The 7,027-nt window shown below is 41.7% G+C and overlaps 1 pseudogene; it reads left to right on the forward strand.

Moving 5' to 3' along the window:
- The first annotated feature begins 314 nt into the window (after positions 1–314).
- Positions 315–6,542, forward strand: LOC115301535 (annotated as a pseudogene).
- Positions 6,543–7,027: the final 485 nt, after the last annotated feature.

Consider the following 7,027-nt stretch of genomic DNA (forward strand, 5'->3'; position numbering starts at 1 on the left):
CAGGATGGCATATTCAAATTAGGACAATTCAAGACTTATTACAAAGATGAGACTTATTACGTATTATTCAAAGCTTATTACAAAGATCTCATTGCTAAGATGAGACATAGGCAATCACAAGTAACCATGCATTTTTCCAAGTTTTGTTACCATCCGTAGTCCAGTGATGTAAATAAAGGGAGGAAGGAGTAATCAGAACCTGAATATTGACAGACAGACGTAAAAGGTCATCTCAAGAGGATCTGGTGGAAGAGCATCGCAGGGAAAAGAAACAGAAAGTACAGAGGACCCAAGACTACAGCACAGCTGGCATTATGGAGGAGGAGCAAGCAGATAGTATCCAGAACAGAATAGAAGAAAGGCTGCCAGGAAGTGAGGACAGAGAGGAGAGGGAAGCTGTAGGTCCCAAATTTGTAGGTCATTTTGTTTTACTGTCCATATGTTCAGAAAATTCCAGAAGGCTTGAGCAGAGAGGTGCCACAATCTGACTTATATTTTAGAAGGATCATAGAGGAAACTCTATGGTGTAAACAGACATAGAGACCAGTTAGTATATTATTATAATAATACAGACAAAGGTGACAGTGGCTAGGACCAGTGGCACAAGCTGGTCACACAGAGTGGTCAGATTCCAGATACATTTTGAAAAGGAAATCTGATAGGAATGGCTAAGGAGATGAATATGGGCTGTGAGATAAGAAGGAACAAAGAATAACCTCAAGTGTTTGGACTGAGTAACTTAAGAATGAAGTTGCCATTCAGAGTCGGAGAAGACTTTGGAAATAAGTTTGGTGGGGGTTAGCAGAATTCTGTTGTGGACATGTTCGGCTTGAGAAGACACCAAATGGAGGTGTGAAGCAGGCAACTGGATATATAACCTGGAGTTCAGATAAAAGGTCTAAACCAGAGATATAAATATGGGAGTGTCAGCACATCGACGGTATTTAAAGCCATGATACCAGATGAGATCACCTAGGGAGTGAAAATCAATAGAGAAGAGCACCATAAATTTGAAATATGAATCAGTGTCTGAGCAAACTTTATCCCAATATGATTATTCAGAGAATCTTTAAAATTGCGGAAGGTTGGAGACCACTCTGTTTCTCAACAGAATTATATAAACCCCTTATTTAAGGGTGTTAAACCTCATGGTCAAGTTGATCAAGAAATACATGGACAGGAGAGAAATACAATCTCTTTGGACTTACATTTCTATATTCCCTCAGGTTTCACATATTTTAAAATGCCAGAAACACCTCAGTAAAGGCCTCATCAAGGAACAGCCACTGCTTAACTGTAGGCCTTTTGTAGGAAAATCTTTTGTCTGAGTTAAACCCAAAGTAATTTCTCAATATTTTCTTCAGCAATCCCTTGGGGGCCAGAGGAGGAGAATTCATCTGCACCCATCGGAAACAGTAGCTATGCTCATATGTCCCCTACTAAAATCGCCAAGACCCAAAAGCAGCCAGTGCATAAGAATTTACATACAACACCCCAAATCGATGCCTTCAACGGTACCCCTCCAAGGGGATCTGAACTGTTAATCCATCCAACATTCTGATATGTATATGGAAAAGTTGCTTCTGCATATATTTTGATAGCTGGGGATCACAGTGCCCCGTGCCTCTCCTGTCCTGGTGCTTGCCCTACTTTGCATTTAGGAGATAACAAGGGATGGATAGTAAATGACTTGTCAAGAGTCAGAGAGCAAGCCAGAAATTGGCTGTCCTGATTCTGCTCGTGGATTTACCACCTTGCCTCTTCACTTCAAAACGGGATAACTTCAAAACCACACACAATCACCACCAATGTCAGTTTTATGCACCCTGATAAAACTGGGAGCAGTTTTGAAGCCAGTTTTATTTTGAACCCTTGTTCCCAGGGGCCCTTTATCCTTACGTTTTTGAGTATTACTTTCCCAATTTTGAAAGATAATGGAGAAAGAGCACAGAAATAAAGCCCAGCTGAAACTAAAAAATGTTAAAGTATATTGAGCAATATACAGCTACAAAATCATTTACTGGAGGGTTGTCAGGGCATACCATATATTATTTTGTGGCCATTTAAAAATGATATCGAAATAATCATTTTTCTTTGGCTGGTCTAATGGGTTGTAGCTCATAAGAGTACACACAGCTCTCCACAGGCAACTGAAGACTTCTGAGCCCTGTGACTCTGCAGCACCTTAGCTAAACTCTGCTTCCTCAGTAGTGCAACAAGGCTACAGCCCCTGCTCTGTCAGCCCCTGCGAGCATCTGTGCAGATCAGGCCTGACACTGCATGCTGAGACATAAGCATAAAGGCAATAATGATACAAATAAAAGCAGAGTAGATAATATCAGATGCTTCGTGCGAGTTATTGCTGTAAGTGCATGTCCTTCAATCTTCCCAGCAGCCTCATGGTGCATGCAAGTATTATTTTGCTTGCATTGATCTATTTCATATCTAACACGCTAGAGTGCTGGGAATAAATTACTTTTGATGCTGTTCTTACTTGGCTGTCAAAACCGCATCATGACCATGTTTCTCAGTCATCGAGACACTATTCAGTGATAAGCCAATTCTAAAGAAGCCAGGGAACGCATCAGCAGCCTCTAACCTACAAGCTGGCTGTGACTGGAACGGAAGTAGGCCCAGAACTGCACACAGGAGTTTAGGCTTATTGGTCACAGTGTGGGTAAGCTAGAGGCAGCTGGAATAGTGAGTTAGTTAGAAAATCAATTTCTTTTCTTTTTTTTTAAATTTTTTAATGTTTTATTTATTTTTGATACAGAGAGAGACAGAGCATGAGAGGGGGAGGGGCAGAGAGAGAAGGAGACACAGAACCGGAAGCAGGCTCCAGGCTCTGAGCTAACTGTCAGCACAGAGCCTGACATGGGGCTTGAACCCACAAACGTGAGATCTGACCTGAGCTGAAGTCGGAAGCGTAACCAACTGAGCCACCCAGGTGCCCCAGAAAATCAATTTCAAAGCTGTGTTTGTATAGCAATCACACTGCATTTGTGTCCAATGAGGAACACATATACATATTTGCATTGTACACTTAATGAAAATAATGTACATACAATGGAGAATGTATACAGAATGCAACTTAAACATGGTCACATTTTCTTAAAACCTTTATTCACACTCTACAAAAAAAAGAAAAATGGCAATTGTCTATATCAAAGTCTCTATTTGGGAGGTAAAGGTGAATAGTGATTTTAGAGAGATATAATGCAACTTGACCTACCCTCCTAGCATGATTTTGGGGTTGGGCTATATTCAAGCAGGTGGTGTGCAGGAACAAGCTTCCCTCTTTCCTTCTCCTCTCTTAGCTTCTCCTTTTCTAATCTTTTTTTCTCTTCTTTCCCTCTTTCCTCTCTTTTACTTTTATTTGCCTCTTCTTATTCTTCTCTTCTCTCCTCTTCAACTAGTTCTTTTTCTTCTCTCTCATTGCTAGCCTCTCTACATACTCCTCATTTCCCCTTCCTATCCTTTCCTACTTTTCTCTCTTTTTCCACCATCTCTTCCTACCCTTTCCTCACCTCTATCATGTTGTTTGGGCTTCTGTCTCAACTTAATAGACAAACTCTATTTCCTACTGATCTGGGAGCCTCTCTTCCCACTCTATCTAATTTTGCCAGAGTCTTCCCTGATCCTACAACCTGACTGATTTCCTATTAGGAGAGCATTGTTTAACTGGGGCCACAATACAGTCCTCTGCCCAGAGTCCTTTGCATTACCTCACTCCAAACAGCAGATTGAACTCCTTGATCTCAACATTGACAAGAACCCTCTCTGACTTCCCCATATCCCTGTGACCTAGAGCACTGGACAGTTCCAAGGCCCCTGAGAGCCCAACCTCTGTAGACAGGTCAACTTCACCCCTTCCATCTGACCTGATTCTGCCATTCCCACCCTCTGCCCTCTTGTGGTCTATGTCACTTAGGTCCCCAAATGTTCTGAGTTTAGGCATTCCCAAGATAAAACACTCATGCTGGAGAAGCTGATAATCCTATTGAGAAGACAGCAAGGTATGTAGAAACTGACAACCTAAAGGAAAGGTAAGAACCAGTTTGGGATTCTAGAAACTAAGAAGAGTACAAAGGAGAGGGGATTAATATAAGCTTAGGTGGTTAAAGAAACTTCACAAAGGTATAGAGCCTGAAGCAAAATTTGGACTTGCAGGGTTTAATTAAACAGAGAAGTTGGTGGAGAGCAATACAGAAAGATATAAAAAGGGGTACAAAGATGAGAACACATATGGCTTTGGAGGGAACCGTTTATCTTATAATATACATGTCTCTGACAGCAGGATCTGCTGGGTACCAATAATGGGCCCATGAAGATGGGGAAATCATCCAGAAATAAGTGAATACAGACCACAGAGACAAGTCAAAGGGAAGTCTCTCATAGTAACCCCAAGCCCCATATTCAAAGGTCCTTTCTTACCATAACATTCATGAGGAAATGGTGAAGCCAGATCTTCTCTAATTGTAGCCCCATTCTGAGTCCATGGTAAGGACTCATAGCAATGAGCAAAAGTCATGATTCCAAAAAATATTTTCAAGGCTGATAAAGATCCCAGCTAGTGACTAGGAATCCAGGGAGCCTTCAGTCATCCAGGGGACATTTATTGAAAATCTAATAATACCTCAGAGTATTATTAGGCATGCAAAGATGAAGACTTTGCCCCTTATCTTGAGGAATTTCACAGGCCAGTAGGGTGGGAATGGAATGAGGGCAGAAACAGAATCTTATTAGAAATATATAGGGGCACCTGGGTGGCTCAGGAGGGTAAGCTTCCCACTTTGGCTCAGGGGACGATCTCACAGTTTGTGAATTTAAGCTCCACATTGGTCTTTGTGCTGACAGCTTGGAGCTTGAAGTCTGCTTTGTATTCTATGTCTCCTTTCTCTCTCTGCCTCCTCCCCACTTGTGCTCTGTCTTTCTCTCTCAAAAATAAATAAACATTAAAAATATTTTCTTAAAGAAATATGTATACAAACAGGAAGTTACAGTGGAAGCAAAGTGGTAACTGGGGTGCTTCTGGATCCCTCACTGCTTTGGTTTCCCTGCCAGACTTCCTAGCAGCAGCCTAGTGAATAAATAAGATGTTGTCCAATAACATATTCGGGTAACCAAAGGTGAGAATGATGAGCCCACTCAAATACCATTGGAAGATGATGGGACAGTGCTGCTTTCCATAGTTACAGTCCAGTTTCCAGGGGCATGGGGGCTGTGTCCCAGGAGTCCAGTGTCTCAATGGATGAGAGGTGTCCAGCTTGTAGAAGGAATTCTGCATGCCCCTGATACTGACTGGGGAAATCTGATGTATGTCGTCAACTATCCCAAAGATAACAAAAGAAAAATGGGTGAGACAGAAGCTTCATCAGCAGGGAGAGTGAAAAGAACTCTCGAGAAAATGTCTGATTTAATAATGTTGGGCCTCCCATGCAAAAGTATTCTGAAAGAATATTTTAGTACCTTTGGAGAAGTTCTTATGGCTCAGGTCAAGAAAGGTATTCAAACTAGTCATTCAAGCTGGTTTGGCTTTGTTCATTTTATAGAATGTGAAACCCGGGTGAAAGTAACGTCACAGAGACACGTGATGGATGGATGATGGTGTCACTGTGAACTTCCTAATTCTGAGGAAAACCCACAGAAGGCTTCGAAGCAGGAAGATATTCCACGGATGCTGTGCAGAGGACATGACTGCTGATGAGCTGTGGCAGTTCTTTAGCCATTTTGGGGAGATGGTCGATGTCTTTTGTTCCCAAACCATTAAGGGCTTTTGCCTTTGTCACATTTGCAGATGATCAGGTTGCCCAGCTTCTTTGTGGAGAGGACTAGATCATTAAAGGAATCCATGTACACTTAGCCAATGCTGAACTTAAGTACAATAGCAATGGGCAGTTAGAAGTGGTAGATTTGGTGGTGGGGCACCTGGGTGGCTCGGTTGGTTAAGCATCTAACTTTGGCCCAGGTCATAATCTCATGGTTTGTAAGTTTGAGCCCCACATCAGGCTCTGTGCTGATGGCTCGAAGCCTGGAGCTTGTCTTCAAATTCTATGTCTTCTTCTCTCTCTGCTCCACCCCCACTCTCTCTCTTTTTCTCAAAAATAAAATAAACATTTTTTTTAAAAAGGAAGACTTGGTGGTAATCCAGGGAGCATTGGGAATCAGGGTGAATTTGGTGACAGAAGAGGAGGTAGAGCTGGTTTGGGAGATAATCAAGGTAGTAATATGGGTGGAGGCATGAACTGTGATGCTTTCAGCATTAATCCAGCCATGATTCTGCAACCTGGGCAGCTCTCCAGAGCAGCTGGAGTAAGATGGGCATGTTCATCCCCAGTTCAGGCCCATCAGGTAACTAAATCCAGGGAAATATGCAGAGGGAGCCATATCAGGCCTTAGGTTCTGAAAATAACCCCTATAGCAATTCTCATTCTGGTGCAGCAATTGGTTGGGGATCTGCATTATATGCAAAGTCAGGCAGCAGTTTCAATGGAGGCTTTGGCTCGAGTGTGGATTCTAAATCTTCTGGCTGGGGAATGTAGATAGTGAGGTTGTGGGGAATGTAGATAGTGAGGTTGGTATAGGCTGGCAGGAATTCAAATTTTTCTAAACACATGGTAAGTATAATATAAAATACATAAGACTTCTCAATATTGGTTTGTTCCATGTGGCATATATTTAGCAGTATTTTTGACCTTTTTCTTTAGAAAAAGAGGAAAAGCTAAAGGAATTTTATAGGTTTTGTTAATTATAAGTTTTAAAACTTATAATTTTATAGGTTTGTAAGTTTCTGACCATCGACTCCAGCTCAGGTCATGATGTCCTGGTTTGTGAGTTCGAGCCCCATGTCTGACTCTGTGCTGACAGCTCAGAGCTTAGAGCCTGCTTCAGATTCTGTGTTTCCTTCTCCCGCTGCCACTTCGTCTTTCTCTCTGCGCTCTCAAATTTAAATAAAATTTTAAGAAAAAAATTTTATTAATTTTTTAAAAAAGTTTCTCCTATAATATTTTATCCCTGTGCTTGTCAA

The sequence above is a fragment of the Suricata suricatta genome, chromosome 1 (genome assembly GCF_006229205.1).
Source record: "Suricata suricatta isolate VVHF042 chromosome 1, meerkat_22Aug2017_6uvM2_HiC, whole genome shotgun sequence".
NCBI lineage: Eukaryota > Metazoa > Chordata > Mammalia > Carnivora > Herpestidae > Suricata > Suricata suricatta.